The 17,526-nt window shown below is 40.3% G+C and overlaps 1 protein-coding gene across 1 annotated transcript in view; it reads right to left on the bottom strand.

Annotated features, from left to right (window-relative positions):
* Window positions 1-17,526, bottom strand: part of LOC139735401 (uncharacterized) — a 29,877-nt gene that overhangs the window by 11,313 nt on the left and 1,038 nt on the right. The window lies entirely within an intron of this gene.

The following is a 17,526-nucleotide window of genomic DNA, read 5'->3' as shown; positions in this document are numbered from 1 at the left end:
TAAACAATTGTCACTGAAGGGTTCTCGGGTGAAAAAGAAAATGACTTGGAGGGAAACAAGTGCACTGATATACAGACTCTCAAAAGCACATTCAACCCACTGATGTATTTGACTGCGTGAGCATGCACCTACACAAGTTACCATTCTTTTCATATGATATTATCATGTATTTCTCTCTCTTTCCATCTCTCACCTTCTCTTTCCCCCTTCCTTCCTTTCTCGCCCCCCCCCCCCCCTTCGTTTTCACGTCTCTTTCATTCTTCGCGACTTTCAGAAAAAAAAAGAACAAAAAAAAATATCGTCACTCTTTCGTGTCGGGCACGAAATTTGCACGTGATGATCACAGCGATGGAATTGAGGGAGAAAAGATAGAAAATTATTGGATGAATCACAGGACATTCTTATTCTGTTTTTTTTTTTTTTTCTTTGCAAGGGCAGAGTCCATGGAGCACGATGTGCAGACACGCACTTCTGCTGCCACCACACGACGGTACAACGAAACAGCAGGTGCAATACAAACATATCGCATAAGATGTTATGCATGCCACACCAAAGTCATTCAAACTGGTCGGTCTTTAGAGACAAATCATGGAACTACCCCGTTGCATTTATCACGATCACAGAAACGAAGCAGTCCCTTTTAATGGGCTCTTTCGTTGGATTGGTCTTTCATTAAAGGGATTGTATAGTATTGGTTGAGGTGAGGATTTAGCTTTTAACTTTTTGCGAGGTACTTAGATACCATTCTGAAATGTTAAAGAGCATACAATATTCTGAGAGGAAATAAAGGTTCAATCAATGAAAATCGGATTTGAAATAGCTGAGATATCCAAAAGGGCAAAGTAAACAAAGTAAAACAAAGGATCGCTTTATTTTGGATATCTCAGCCATTTCAAAGCCTATATTTATATAATAACTTTGAATTCCTCTCAGAATGTAATGCTCTTTCGCATTTCATGAAAGGTTTCTAGTTATCCGAAAAAAAAAAAATCATCAATAAGGGTTGGAAACCTGAAGCCCCACCTCAACCCAGACTATATACCATCCCATTAAGCGATGTTTTTTTTTTTTTAATTAAGAAGAGTACATGGTGCATTACTTGAAAAAAACAGCAACAAAACATCGCTGCTCCACAAGTCTATATTGGCCCAGACTAGAGTTAGAATTGAGATATGAACTGAAATAGCAGTAGTCTTCTTTCCGTATTCAAATTGCAGTGGCGGATCCAGAGGGGGCGCACCGGGCGCGCGCCCCCTCCCCCTTTAATTTTGTAAAGGCGCCTCCCCTTCACGAAATTCCTGGATCCGCCCCTGAATTGTAGTATGTCTGCATATGTGTAAACTATTGGGCGATCAAATCTGAATTCATCCTTTACTTCCTGAAATGTCAGAGAGAAAATTAACATCTTAGATTCTACTTATAAAACTCTTCAGTTTGGAAATACCAGTCAGCAAGATTTTGGAAGGTATTCTGTGTGTCTGCTTGTCTTTTGGGTCTTAAAAAACCTCAACGTTCGCGTTGGTACTTCAAACCGAGAAAGAGCTCAAGCGTAAGAAAACAAAGCTTATTACGCTGTTAGACGGAATATTACTAGTAGTATCTATGCAGGCTGAGGATTAAATCATGATTAGCGATTCTTGATTAATGTCATTTGTACGCGTGCACTACTTAATCCCAACTAGATTTGATTAATGTACTTCGCTAAGACGTGGTACCGGGATAACAACGTTGCAATAAGGCGCTCCCCGCCCGGCTTCTGACTAATTACGCTAATTCCATTTACGTATCGATTCCCCCTTGCGCTATTGTAATTAATATGCATTATGCATTTAGCGACAATCAAAGTTCTTTCAATTTAATGCGGAAGCATTATCTTATGAAGTGAATTCAGGAGCGCACGAGAACCTTCTGTCATAAATTGAACAATTCAACCATGCTGAAGCTTGCTAGAGCACTGATCATCAGTCGTAATGGCGTTGGTCGAAGCTTCATGATTCTCATTCCTACTGAACAGCGGTGTGATTAAGTCACATACATTAAAAAAAACCCTCCTACATTACGTTCATCCACGGAAAACGGCCTAGATATGCATCCATTGATGCTAAGGGCTGTTTAGCTTGTCGATAAAAAAAAAATCTTTAAAAACCATGCATATAGTTAAATTTTATTCAGGTTTATTTCTAAAGGAGGCGGGCCGCTTTGGCTCTCATCGGCAACGCGGGTTGGCTTGAATTAAAGGAGACATTTTATGAGAGCTACTCGGAACGGGAGCTGCTTGGCAGGAAATGTCTGAGTTTAATTTGACCATTCCAGAGGGGGAATAGACGGGATTTTCAACTTATACTGTGGTTAATCATTCCTTAAGGATTCACCGAAAAGCGGCATGTTCTATTAAACACGTAATTAACGACTTTTAAAGGAAGTCTGATGACGACAACATGATACGGGACAGGAGATGTCTTCAAGCAGTAACTGATTGACCGATCTCTTGGGTGACTGCCGTCATATCCCCTTATCTGTTCTAGACGTACAGCCAACATAAAAATGTTGCGAAGTAAGGTTTTCTGCTGTTACACGGTTTCATTTCCATCTGAGAAGATGACTGGATAGCCCATATTCAGCTATGCTAAACTGGTCTTCCATGGGGCCCAGATGAATGTGAGTCGGGACCACTTCACCGGGTTAAACACTCTGCTCTTTGCGATGATTAAATGAAGCGGGGTCTTTCACGCGCATGAAGGTCTATCCAAGTAGCTACAAGTGTAGCTCCATAGTTTAGCCAGGGAGGTGTCCACCTAACCTGGTTTATCTATAGATGTATACCTTCTCTCTATCCCACCTCATTTCTCGCTCCTTGCTTTTTGTTCTTTCCTCATGGGTAGAAATATGCTAAAAATCCTGAAGTACAGACATGGAACCTCATAAAGAATAGCATTCAATGAAGAAAATATAAAAAGAATTCCACAATATGTCATTTTATAAATGAAAAGTACATATTATTCCTTCGACTTGTTACTGACATTATTGATGTCATGGTGTCACAGCCTAAGTAGAAGGCACCATGAGTACAGGTCATCATGGGTCTTCAGTTACCATTGGGTATCTTTTATATGTCCGCGTGTGTTCACTGCAAGGATGTAAACAGTAAATGATGCAAGCATATCAAGAAGTTAATGCTGTGATTATATAAACGCGAGATGTCACTTCAAATTGCATTGGTATTATGTTTGTTTGGAATATCCCAATTCTCTCTCAGCAACTCATTACTACCACCCCCCCCCCCCCCGTAAATTGGGGCTAGGGTTTTTCGGACGCTTCTTTTTTTTCTCGACACACGATGGCGTGACAAGTAAAAATGAAATATTGAAACTGTGGCATTTTGCGCCTACTCACTAGTAATAGTCTGATTTGGGTATTTATACTTTTCGTCTTGTGTAATTATTGAAGATGATGCACAGTCGTTTGTAAAATACGCGGCGGAGAATAATAAAATATGATGACAAGTTTCCCCTCTATAGTCTATCTTCCACTTCAAGTTCTAAAGACATTTCCGAACCTTCCTATTGGACATAATCATGTCGAGCACTATAATGTTAGAAACAGTGAGGGTCAATAGAGAAGTTTTTCATAATTATGTCGGCTTATTCCAGTTATACGCGCTAATATGATGGCCATACTACATTCTTATACAACGAGAAATTACCGGTCACGATTTCTTGAGCTCTTGGTATTATGTTGATAGTGATCCACGGCACAATTTAACGTGTTTTTTTTTTTCGTTAACATTGATGCAAAACAGACCCCGGATGTGGAGTAATCCAACTCTAATTTGCTGGCAAGGTTGTTCTTGGAGAAGTAACAAGAAGAACCTGGGAAATAAGGGTTCATGCATGCTACCATTTATAAACATGCTCTGTCAAGATACATATCACATCCAAGGGGTAAAAAGTGCATTTATCGATTGTGCGTCACTCAAGAAATAAAAGATTTAAGCGCACAAACAAAATAAAATGCAAGTGAGGGTTTAAAAAAGCGTTTACAAAATGTGACTACTGAACAGCAGCATAATCGGTAAAGAGGAAATAATAAACTAAATAAATATCAAAGTGAAATATAGCACAGAAAAATAAAAGTATCACGCTTCTGCTAAACAGTCCGTTTGCATTCAAAGAATTCTTACCTTCAAAAACCGCAAAATGTCATGAAGCAAACGTTCACGAGTACCCCCGAAGTCGAGCAGTCCTTATAAATGTAGCTATCTTTATCATCTCTGATGTGCTTTCAGGAAAGGTATATTATAGACGAGAAGTTGTTTCTTATCCGTTGATTGAGAAAAGCGGGGTTTCAGTTTTGCTTGGCCAACTGATTATAATCATAATTGCACTGGCACAGTTTGCCGAACGAAAATATCACGTACATATAGCTAGAGAAAGAGAGAGAGAGAAAACACACATTTTTTACTTCCTATCTATTCCCCCACCACCTGTCAGGGTTTGCTGAAGAGACCCACTTCCGATTGAAAATCGACAGGTGTCGCCTGCATCGAGAATCTACACGTCATCTCCGTTAGACAAATAATCCTTCGATCGATTTTTGCCAACTTTGAAGTTAGCAGCATTCATCTGAATAGAAATAATGGCAGGCGAGGGGTGAGCCATGAATAACATGAGGCTCGATGTGGCTGCGGGCAAAACATCGCGCGACACAAGAACAGAAGACTCGCTCGGTTCTTCAAACCCCGCAGGACGCTTCGATGAAGTACCATTAAAATTTCATTCCCTGCAGTTGCCAGATGTTATATAAAAGTGTTATAACACAGATTTAAAAATAGCTTTGCTCTTTTAGAGAACATTCACGAAAACATTATCCCCTAATGTCTATGTATTGCTTTACTACAGGGCGAGAATGTGAATGTTAATGATTTTTGCTGCAAGGGATTATTATCGTCGGAATGAGAGTAATATTGATCGTATTCTATAATAGAGGTCTATCTGAAATTCAGTTTTAGTTTATGATTTGTAATGTATCCCCCCTCCCTTCCCCCCTCCTTCCTCCTTTCTCCTTGTAATATTTCCCTCCCCTCCCCCTTCTCTCGCTCCTCTAATTCGCTCTATCATATAGCATGTTTTCCTCATGGAGAGGTTAAAGGGATGTTATAGTTTTGGTTAAGAGGTGGCTTCAGGTTTCTAACTTATTTGATGAGATACTGAGAAACTTCTTATGAAATATGAAAGAACATGCAATTCCAACAGGAATCCAAGGTTTATTTGATGAAAATTGGTTCTGAGATGGCTGAAATATCCGAAACAATGGATACTTATTAAAAGATGGGATCCACCTTTCATGAGGCTCAATCCTCATCCCCACTATCATCCTCTATAAAGGCTGTTGTTTGTGACTATAGGAGAGAGACATTGATTGAAACTCTTTCTGAACTATTACAGAGTTGTTTTGAATATTTCTCGGAAGACTAGGAAGTGATTAGGCAAAAAACAGGGGAAAGTATGTATATGGGAGAGTATGCATAAAGTAGGCCTACTGGCATGGCGTGTGACGTACGTTGTTCAGTGGTTGTTCCTGTTTGTTGCGCGCTGCATTTCCTTTGTGAGCTCCCGGTTCTGGAAATGCGGGAATACAAACGCGATGCTTTCACCTGCTTTCTACATAAATAGTATCATTGATTAGGCTAGGAGGATAACCAGACTGTTTGACCAGGGATAGGTTAGAGAGGCAGAGAGAGAGAGAGCTATCAGAACTTGTGAATCACGGCCACTTTATCGCATAATGATCTTTTTGTGTCTTTCGCATAGGAGAACATTTAATCTTTATTTCGTTTCATTTCATTTCAGTCCATTCATCAATTTCCATTTTCAACAAAGAGCATGATATCATCGTCATAGAATTAAAGCTCAAGCACACACTTCATATTATATTTCTACAGGGCTTTTTACACTTGCGTTTCTTAACATGCCGTCAATCCCTCGTTTGAGGCGAGTCCCCAACTGGGGCATACCCAAAGTGGGGTGCGTATATTTGTCGTTTGGGAGTTGGGAGTCGAAGGACTTGTCCATTGCAAATAAACTTTCTGCTCAGGCGTGACAAACCTGGAGGCCAAGCCAGGGTTTGATGACTCCAGCAGCTGTCGTATTACGTAAGAGCATGATAAGGATATCTGCCTGTGGCAGACCATTCAAAGTGAACTCAGTTTTCTCTATCCTTTCTAAAGTTTTCAATTTTATATTCTATTGAGAAATTCTATGGTCATCCATTTTACATTTCGAACGAAAAAAATTGACCCGTAAATAACGAAAATACAGGAATAAGAAGGAGAGCATTGCTAGTTTGCCGGTGCTGACAATGTGCTATTTGGCAGTGAGTTACAACGGGGAGGTGAGACTACCTCCCTGGTTACAATCAGCCTGCTGACTGGATCACTGAGAAAGCAGCTGTCGTATTACGTAAGAGCATGATAAGGATATCTGCCTGTGGCACACCATTCAAAGTGAACTCAATTTTCTCTATCCTTTCTAAAGTTTTCTATTTTATATTCTATTGAGAAATTCTATGGTCATCCATTTTACATTTCGAACGAAAAAAATCGACCCGTAAATAACGAAAATACAGGAATAAGAAGGAGAGCATTGCCAGTTTGCCGGTGCTGACAATGTGCTATTTGGCAGTGAGTTACAACGGGGAGGTGAGACTACCTCCCTGGTTACAATCAGCCTGCTGACTGGATCATTGAGAAAGAGAGAGAGAGGGAGAGAGAGAGAGAGAGAGAGGGGGGGGGGGGAGAGCGAGGGGGAGAGAGGGAGGGAGAGGGGGGAGAGATGGGGGAGGGAGAAGGGGAGAGCAAAATGGAATGACAATAGTTCCGGTCACTACAGTATACAGGCATGCTCTGTCTGCATACGCTGAATGTCTACACTCACACACACACACGTACACACACACACGCACCATGGAGCTACATGGCCCATGCCAAAACCAAAACAATCTCCTCCTCTCGCGGTGCCCCCCCCCCCCTCCTGTGGCGCTGTGGCGATGACTGATGCTTAGATTAGGCCAGGGTCAAGAAACAGGTGTTTTATATCTTTGACTTTAAGTCATTGATTGCCAAGATATGCACTGGCATTATTTACTGGGGTGTAGCCTCTTCAAACGAGAGATTTGCGTCATGACCCCGGACTTTCTCTGACCCAGGACTATCGTTAGTCCCGTACCAATTTTTTCAGCTTTTTACACTCGCCAATTAGTCCCGTACTATCTCTTGTCCGGGGCTAAGGAGAAAACTGACCTTTTTACACTCGTATTTCTTAGCCCCGGACTTTCCAAACCACATGAATATTCATGATTACGCTGTGTACTGTACACGTACACGCGCGCACCAACAGCACTTGATTACCTCGTTTCTGATTGGTCAGTGAGGGTCGGACTTCGTCTCCGTCGCTTAGCCCAGGATTATTTTTTCGTTCTGTTTACACTCACTTGCTTGGCACCGCAATTGCGGTGCTAACCCCTGCTATTTTGCAGGGCCAGATAGTACCGTACTATCGGTGGGGCTAGCCCACTTTGGCAAAAATGAGTGTAAACAGAAAGTGGGCTAAGGATAGTCCCGTACCAACGGTGGGGCTAAGGCCCCCCCTTAGCCCCACCGTTGGTCCGGGGCTAAGCAAAAATTTACAAGTGTAAAAAGCCCTTACGCTGCCTATTAGGGTGGGCACGGCCATGTGTAGGTGTTTCCTGCTACAAGGGCGTTATTACCACAAAGCTTAGCATAAGAAACAAAGGCAAACTACCCGCAATAAAACTCGACGACCCAACACCAACCAATCGATATGCCACATGATCAAACACCTACGTCACAATAAAGACGAAGTGAGCATTTATGGTGCATGTCCACTGCTCATGCATAATTAATTTACCACGCGTTTATTGGTTAGCAAATATAAAGGCGACAAAAGTGAAACAGCTGTAGCCACGATTATTTCTAGAGGGCAGTTTCGATTGGAGCATGATTATCGTTACCGCTGGCATATCTTATTGTTATATATATATATTGGACAATATGCTGGCATGCGGCTTGGTCTAAGTTACATGATAGAGAGCACCAAGGATTTTGTTGCTGTATACCAATGTGTTACAGCCTAGAATAAAAGTGGGTCTCTCAATCAACCCAGTGTTTGTTTGTTTGTCAATATTTCCTACAGACCCAATACAGAAATATACGCCTCAAACTTAAAATACAATAATACCTAAACACGCATAATATCTTTGTTTGTTGTTGATTTGCGGGTTTAGTTTTATAATCCTGCACAACCATCCTTACTGTTATTTCAGTCCAGGATTCGCGTGAGATCGATTTCAGTTTTCGGAACAAATCAAGGATCTAACCAAAGATGGAATATTACTCTAACATCGATGTTCTATTTAACTTTCTGCGGGGGGGGGGGGGGGGGGGGTCGAGCTTTTGGTACGATTCGATTTCATTGTGATAGGACCTATATGTCCGACATCATGCTCTTCTTGAACTCTTTGTGTCCTTTGAGTGCTGATTAGCACAGAAAACTCCATAGTGTTGCACACACACTGTCCACAGTCTCTGGCACACAAGGGCTTAAAGAAGTCATAGTGCCATGGGTTTCCAGCCGTGAGTGGGGAGGGGTACCAACGTAAACACTCAAGGAAAAATGACATCCAAAATAGCGCGCTCTGTCGCTCAAAAGATGTCACTGTGTCCGACGATGCAACAAATCGCTATTGTTGGATCAGGAAGAACTTAACTCTTCGCAATCCGTGCAAACTCAATGTTCGGGTTTTTAAGCATTAAGTGGGATGTCTAGCATTCCTCTACACTTTCAGTCCATGCTCTGCATCGTTCTAACTCCAAGACGAAATTGGGAGACGAAGAAAAAGTTTTAAATTTCATCCAGCTTGGTTTTTTTTTTCTACTTCCTCGTTGTTCAAAGTGTAGTTTTTAACACTGCATTTTGATTTGCTACTCCAGCTCAAAGCACACACATTCATTGGTGCCGGCACAATCATTGAAAGAGAGAGCGAACTCCAGCAGGGGCGGTCTTTTCGCGTCCTAGATTACTGATGCACTCTCTTTACAAAGCACCATGGGTGCCATAGTATACAGTGAAGCGCATAACTCCACGGCGGTGTCGAGCATGACTTCAAAGGAGAGCATTCAATTTTTCTATTCCAACTTTCACACCTTCCTGGTTGAACTGACCCGATTTCTGCATGCCATTTGACCTGTGGAGCCTTTAAGAGTAGCGGAGCAATGAAAATAATGAATCGACTGGATAGCTTCCCACTTTCTGTGTGTGGCGTGCGTGTATGCGTGTGTTTCTGGTGGTGTACTTGTGTTTGTGTGTTCGTTTGGTTTTTTTTTTTTGGTACGATTGGTTTGTCCCTACTTATTTGTTTGTTTGTTTGTTTGTTTGTTTGTTTAGTTTTCTTGCTTGCTTACTTGTTTGTTTTTCTTGACAATTAGCGCTAGCTCGGAAGAATCTATTACCTTACATTTCTATCGGAGATTCTGAAGAACAGATTATAATGACCTTTCCAATAAGATCACGACCCGTCTCATCTTATTGTTCTCCCATGCATATTGCACATCATTCTGTTCATAAATGTCCGCACCGACCCCTTTCCTGATGAGGTCCAGGCGAGTATATCAAGGCAAAGCACATGCCTATTAATAGTGGATTATGGCAATCATTACAGTCCCTGACGTGCCAACTTCGACGCGTTACGTGTGGCAGGAATCGTCTGCCGATTACTGGATATCCGGAGTGCTTTCCGCCGCCAATTTCACCCTAGTCAATGCCACAACGTACGCACAGTGAGGCTCTGTAATTACCCCTCTCTTCACTCAATCATATATGTGTTTCAATGCCACACCCCTGGCGGAAAGCCAGACAAAAAAAAAAAAACAAAAACAAAAAAAAAACAAAAAAAAACAACCAACAACAACAACAACAACAACAAACCAGGCAAACAAACAAACAAAATAAAAAACAAGAAAAACACACACACAAAAAAAAAACGAAGCAAAACGAAAAGGTGCCCCTGTTTCAAGACCGTAGCCTTTCCAACTCGATCCGCAGCACGTTTTCCTTAAAAGATTCATTCACACAGACCAACAGTATGAACATAATATACATGATACAGTATTAGTTTCAAGTATGTAAAATTGTATAATCGAGGAGGTATGTGTGTTATCTCCTGTGGGACATAATGTAAAATACAGAACCAGTAAAACGATATCGAGTACAATGTACTGAAGAAGCTTTGAGAGTATGGATTTTGAAGTGGGTATTGAATTTCTCTCTCCCTGTCTCACACTGTTTTTGTTCCACTTCAAATTTAGATATCACATTCCCTGACATCTGAATAAGCGAGGTTTAGAAGCTAAGCCGCTTCGAGTAGGGCATTCTTCGAGTAACCTTGTAACACATTCACCCGAATGACAGTTCAATACAAATTCTCACTATTCAGCACTGGAATTGAGAGAGCTTACGATAAAGATCTTATGTAATGATGCGACGACCATTATCATCAATTTGTTATGCAATTTCCTTAGTATATTATATTCCGTAAGTGGCCAATCAAAGTTCATAAAACATTGTATCATTTGGAAATTTTCCTGTCTATAATAGGTGGGGTGTTTTTGTTGTTGTTGAGGGAGTGGACAGGGGTATTCTTCATAAAGAGTTCACCAGATCATTAAAGTTTTGATACCATAACCTGGGTAAAAAACAAAAACAAAAACAAAAAACACCCCAAACAAACGTTGTGGCACAAATCTTATCAAAATGGGACATAAAATGGCGCAGTCATGGTGTTTTCGCAGCCTATACAGGATTGCAATCAGACTTGCAAAATGATAGAAGTGATGACGTCATCATCACACTGCTCTCCAGCTAGTTTTCATTCCATGATATAAAAACGCCATACTTTAACAGAGACTCCAACCCCAAGCACCTTCTGATCTGGAGATTCTCCCGCCCGAAACCCCTAGCAAACGGGAGACTCCAAGTTGATGAGTGCGAAGCATGAAATTCCAAGGGTTCTAGATGTTCTCTGGTGCTATCTAAGGCTTATTTTTTTCAACATACAATAGCGATAAGTAAGAAATCCTTTCCACCGAGAGACACAGAGCCAGGGCGGGAGAAATCAAACCTCAAATGGGAGAACGGGAGATTTTGCAAAAATGGGCTTTCGGCGGGAGATCTCCCGTCGAAAACGGGAGAGTTGGAGTCTCTGCTTTAATAAGCTGAGCGAGCAATCGTGGATATCGGTATATCGTTGTCTTGTGCTGTTACCTAAAACACATCCCTATGTACATAGCAAATAATGGGGTGTCTGGATAACTTTTCCAGCGCGCCAAAGTTTAGGCCTACATCCTTCAACGCTTAATTATTAGTTGAGGTGTGCGAGTTTGAGCCTCGAATGAGCGCCTGTTGATTCCGATGGATATCTTACGGAAAGAGCAGACGTCATGCAGACGAAATAAGGTTCCTTTGAACTTTAGCAAGATTCAGGACTCTGTGTGAAGTAATATGAGCTGCCTACTGATGGGTCAGGAAATCAGGAGACGTAGTGCATCGTCTTCTTGACTTCGTAATGAGAGCCAATATAAACATGACGTGTGTTAATGCCTGTCCTGTGTCAGAGCGTTCGGTGGGAACGTGAGTTTCACTGCCACTACATTTTGAAGACATTGCATGGAAACCAGTTTGTTTTGTCACTATGGTATCAAAGCATCATGACTAATGAAATGGCAGGGACTTCTGAAAATGCCGTGTCGAAACGCTGAAGAGGCTACCCTGGCTATAAAATATGTCATGTTATCACAATGAAAATAGAATCTGACGCATCGGTTTTTTTCCCCCTCACAGTTGCACATTAACTGATTCATATTTCAACGAGCTAAAGGCATTGACCTGAATTATTTAAGTACTATCGACTCACTTACTTGTGCGGATGATCTCGTGAATGAGGGGATAGTGCAAAAAAAATAGTAATGTGCACCTAACTCCGATCTAGGACTGGGAGAAAAGTGCCGCACTACTCGTCAGCTGATCCGTCGCTTTGACCAATCTTGTTAATCAGCAGCAATATCACTGTGTAGCGAGAGGGATCCCATTTATATACTTGCCAAGTGGAAGACCTTTTTTTTTTCGTATGAGTTCGACAAGTATTCAACCAGTGGTCGAGGAATCTCGTCTCCTTTAAAGAATCGTCGGGTCTTTCTGATTATTTACAAACATGCCACCATGACCTATTTATTTCACCCTTATAGGCGGCTACCTTCGCATCGTATGTAATAGGTTCTTTTGCTCGCTCAACGCCCCCCCCCCCCATCATAAAAGGCATAAACACGTATACACGTACACACATTCATATACACCACCACCAACATCAATAACAACACTTAACATTAACACCAGTATCCACCATCACTAACTCTTCAGCACAATTTTCCAATCAAGAGATGTAGGTGACTACTTTACGATTTGCAACCCTCGGCCAATGACGATGCAAGTGCTGCACCCTCGGTTCGGGGTCGTGTTTGTCATACGGGATTAGGAATCTCTCTATGACTGGAAAATATCACTGAATCATAATTCTCGTTGACCTCTTGCGACCTTCGCTGGATTACGAGGCAGTCTTTTAGATGGACCTGCATGCACTTGCTTGACCGGAAAAACCGACACGAATAATAAGGATCCCGATCAGACTAGCCTGCAAATAAGTCATGAACGAAACCATTTATGATGGATATGATACACGAAGGTTAAACATGTCATCATTATAGGCCTATAGTGCACCTCAACAGATAGATTAAACTCTGTATAAACTGTTTGAATCACCATAACTGCATTTTCCGCCGTGACTTCCACACAGTAATTATGCCAAGGTCGTTTATGCAATACTCAATGAAATCGCGTTCATATTCACGCAAGCTGCGATGGGGTCGAGCTTCTTGTTCCGCTGTTGCTCTGCCTTTGTTTATTTTCTGATGTGACCCAGACGACAAAACATAATATGACTTAACCCTTTCTATACTAATGAGTCCAGTGAGCACAAATTTCATTTTCAAACCTACGGACAAGAAATTAATTTGGCACGCAAAGGGTTCATTTAAGTCCCGCATTTTGTTTTGTTGACTACAAAGCTGGAAAGAGATGGTGGGGTAGCGGTCAAGAGTACAGACGGACGAGGGCGAGAAGTCATATTGATTTAGGCCTGGCCGCCGAAATGCGGAAGGGCCTGATCTGAATCAGCCTAACCTCCTTCATCCGAGGAAGTCCTGCGGTTTGTCAGCCGTCTGCAAGGCGATAAATTAGACATCAAATTCTCAGGGGTACCTCTAAATTACTTGGACAAATAGACCCTGAACTCGAGGAAGTTGGTGCCTCGACTCGACAAGACCCTGTCCAAGGATGGAGTATCATGATCCATGAACATTTTGCTGAAAGCGTGTTGCTTTTGCTGTCTTGCTAAACAGCATTTTGCTCTTGGTTGTTTTTACTTGGCAATCCGTTAATCGAAATTAGATAAACTAAACTGATTTTCCGATTTCAAAGGTAGACTAAACATGTAAGAAATTAATAAAAGACTAAATATATCTAAGTTGACACGGCCATGACAACTAATAAAAAAGAGCTAAACAAAAACTTATTTTGGAATAGATCGCGCTAAGCATATCTAAACTATAATTAAAGAGTATGATTGGATGCTTTGTCAAATACAAGTGACTAAGACTTCACACCAACACCAAGTGGAAACAATTGGGAACAAGTTGTTTTAGAATGAGTACAGTGGCGGATAAGAGGGAACCAACAGACATAAGTTGACGAGGTATCTGAAACGGAGAGACACAAAAGACAAGAAGAAACAGACAGAAGAAGACAAAAGAAAAGATAGTGAGAGATAGATAGACAGACAAATAGATAGATAGATAGATAGATAGATAGATAGATAGATAGACAGATAGATAGATAGATAGAAAGATAGATAGATATATAGAAAGATAGATAAATAGATAGAGAGATAGATAGAGAGATGAATAGACAGAGAGATAGAAAGATAGATGGATAGATATATAGATAGATAGATAGATAAATAAATAAATAGATGAATAGATAGATAGATAGAGATAAATAAATAAATAGAAAGATAGATAGATAAATAAATAGATAGATAGATAGATAGAGAGAGAGAGAGAGAGAGAGATAGAGGGGGAGGGCGGAGAGAAAGTAATATACAGAGTGAGACAATCAAACAGTGTCACGATGCACCTGCAATGCGTCAGGGTTCATGGTAAGTTCTCAAACGTGACCAACATATTTCTGTTGCTCATTAATGTTAGTTGATTTATTCTCGTCTTCTCGAATAATTTGCTGGTAATACTGAATTTAAGAAACAGTTAACTGCAGTGATATTCACATATTCCCTCTCTCTCTCTCTTTCTCTCTCTGATCAATCAGGCTTCTCTAAAACATCTTATCTAGTTTGGATAATCTGCATGCAGTTTTCTATTTCCACTTGACTAAAAGGTAGCAGCTGATATTATGTGAAGGATCACATCAAAATTCAAACAAACAACAATCAAACAAACAAAATGCAAAGTGTCTACTTGTTATAATCCAAATCTACTTGAACCCTGGTAAAGAGTTGTTGGAAATGATAGTTTTACAGTCTGTCAGGACAGTGTACAGCGCTCACCTATTCGACATAAGATTTCATTTTAACTCTATGATAGAACACATCATATTTTTAACGCGGTGTATGTGCACTGCATGTATAAAGAGACCTGAGCGGCGTTATCCCCCACGAATCTGAAGTCCATCACACGCGACCTGCGGTGACGTGAAGAGCGGCTATTTTCAGAAAGCGGTGGCTGAGTTCTTTCTAATTTTATCTGCAGGGTTACATCTTCGTCGAGTGCCAAGGAGTAAAAAAAGTATCGAATGTAGGCCCTAAAGACCATGTAGGAGTCATCGTGGGGGGAAATTTCTTGTTATTTTGAGGTGCACTCAAGTTTAACTACACAAAGCACGTATGCCATGCCACTCAAAATGAGTATTAAAAATAATTTCGAATCTGATCACGAAATTTTGAAGACTTTACTTCGATGATCACTGCCCTATATAAATAAGTGTGTATTCGTGTCTGCTGAAACGTTTTTCAGGTGTGCTAAAACCCAAAAAGCTCGTTCACTTACTCAGTAAGTGAACCTTTCTTTTATTAGCGTGGTTTTAATTTCGTTATGACGCGTCACCTTCTGTTTTGTTATACTCATTTATACCTGAACAATAAACGTGGTATAATATGATCTCCATGTGCTGTATGATGCTCTGAGTTTACGGAGACCGACTTGCAAGTTTTGTACTAGGTGTTTCAAGCTATACATCGATCTGTCATCGCGTCGAAAGTGAGCGCTGTTATTAGCTATAAACTATAAATAGACGAAACATTCATCAAACTTGAATGGCCTACAAATACAACCCTGTTGACATGTTGTAATCATTGTATTCTGAACGATTATGTTCATCGATACAACGATTATGTTCATCGATACACGGCCGTTTCCCCAAGGCAAATTCTACTGGTTGTCTACATGCTATACAAACGTACTATAATACTCCCTCCGGAGAGACCTACTTGAGCTCCACTAGAAGCAATTTAATAAAGTTTAAGTGAAAAACTTCACTTCAACTTCCAGTTTTGAAATCGAAAAAGGAACAGGAAGTTGCGAAATTTTAGTTCCACTTATAACAAAACGGTATACAAAATAAAATATATAGGCCTAACAGTATTCGTGAATCGAAGAAATCCTCTCTCTTGATATTCCCAGTTGGTTTGAACATAAAGAGGTAGGCCTAAGCCTGTAACAAAACACAATTTGGTCAATAATTTGGCAACTATAATCACCCCTTTTAAAAGTAACTTGTATTACATTACTCCAAAAAGCTCTCCTGTTTTATCACATTCAAAGGAAAGAAAAAGTAGTTCACTACAAAAAAAAAAAAACGTTAGTGTGTACAAAATCTATATTTTTTAATCAAATCAATTTTGACGAAATTGAAACCCTTCCCCTCAGCATGAGGCCAACTCCCCTTTTGAGTGCTCCTTTCGAGTACTTCTTAAGTGACATTAGTGATATCCGTGTGAACGAATCTCACACGTGTATTCTTCAGTTTGCTTCTAGCCTCACTTTGTAAACAACTTCCTGTAAAGGGATAATATGGTTTTGATTGAGATGCGACTTCAGGATTTAAACCTTTCTTTGTGGGATAGTAAGGAACCTCTTATGAATCACGAAAGATCATATAGCTCTTAGAGGAATTCAATGTTTTTTTATTTAAAAGAATGGTTTTGAAATGATCGAGATATCCAAACAAAATTGCACTAATAAAAGGTGGGACACACCTTTTATTATGATCGTTTTCTTTTACTTTGTTTTTAGATATCTCATTTTTTTTCCTCAAATGAACAATGAATTCCTATTTGAATAAAATATATGCTCTTTAACATTTCATAAAGTGGTTTCCAAGTATCTCACAAAAAGTTGGATACCTGAAACCCCAATTGAACCAATACTATATACTATTTCTTTAAAGCTCTCATGGCGTGCCGGCGAACGCGAAGTGAAAGTGGAGTGTTGATTACTGGAAATAAAGTCAGGTGACTCAGGAATTCTGCTCTATTGAAGGGGAAATTTGCACAAATATTGTGTGTATTCAGTGAACGCAGAAAAAATAAATGTAAAAAAAAAAAACAAATCAGTGACCATTTGAGAGAAAGAGACACAGTCCGTTTAGAACAAATGTATCTTTATATTTTATCTAATTCTTTGTGCTACCCTCCCTATACACTGGGAATCTACAGCCCTTGTAATGTCACATCTGAACAGTCATTAAGATTTTATTAATTCAAACAGTATTGTTGGGGTTTTTTTAATATCAAACGACCACTTGGTCTAACTCTTCCAAAGATCATAGGTGATAATATAAACCTGAACATATATCAGTGACAAGTCTTAAGGATACGTAATAATCTTGAAAATAAAATGTCATGAAATTCGTTTTCTGCTTTCTAGATATTTTTGTTATAACGACATGAGGTCATAAATTGACATCGTCAAATAATAGAAGTGCATATCACGTGTGAACGTAGTCATTTCCTTGGCGGAAGCGTGGAGAGGAAGGGATTCGGGGAATGAAATGTTCTACGAGCGATCATGTTACAGGCAGAGATTTCAGCTGATGTATACTGTTTGCAACTCAAATGCTTTCGAATCGATTACATTTCCTTCATCGACACTGCCCGTGTGATATTATTCATGCCTTGGACACAACCGAAGCCTAGATCTCGTTTAATTTCCTGGAGTGCCCGGCATAACTTCCCTTTGCTTATGAAAACACAGCGCTGTTAGTTTGACGTGCTCATCAGACTATGCGTCATGTCATTGATTAAAGCTTATTTTACATTAACGCACGAAAA

This window comes from Diadema antillarum, unplaced genomic scaffold, assembly GCF_040938485.1.
Source record: "Diadema antillarum isolate AM-2024a unplaced genomic scaffold, OU_Dant_1.0 seq00000576_RagTag, whole genome shotgun sequence".
In the NCBI taxonomy this organism is placed as follows: Eukaryota; Metazoa; Echinodermata; class Echinoidea; order Diadematoida; family Diadematidae; genus Diadema; species Diadema antillarum.
This window is presented reverse-complemented; position numbering and strand designations above follow the sequence as displayed.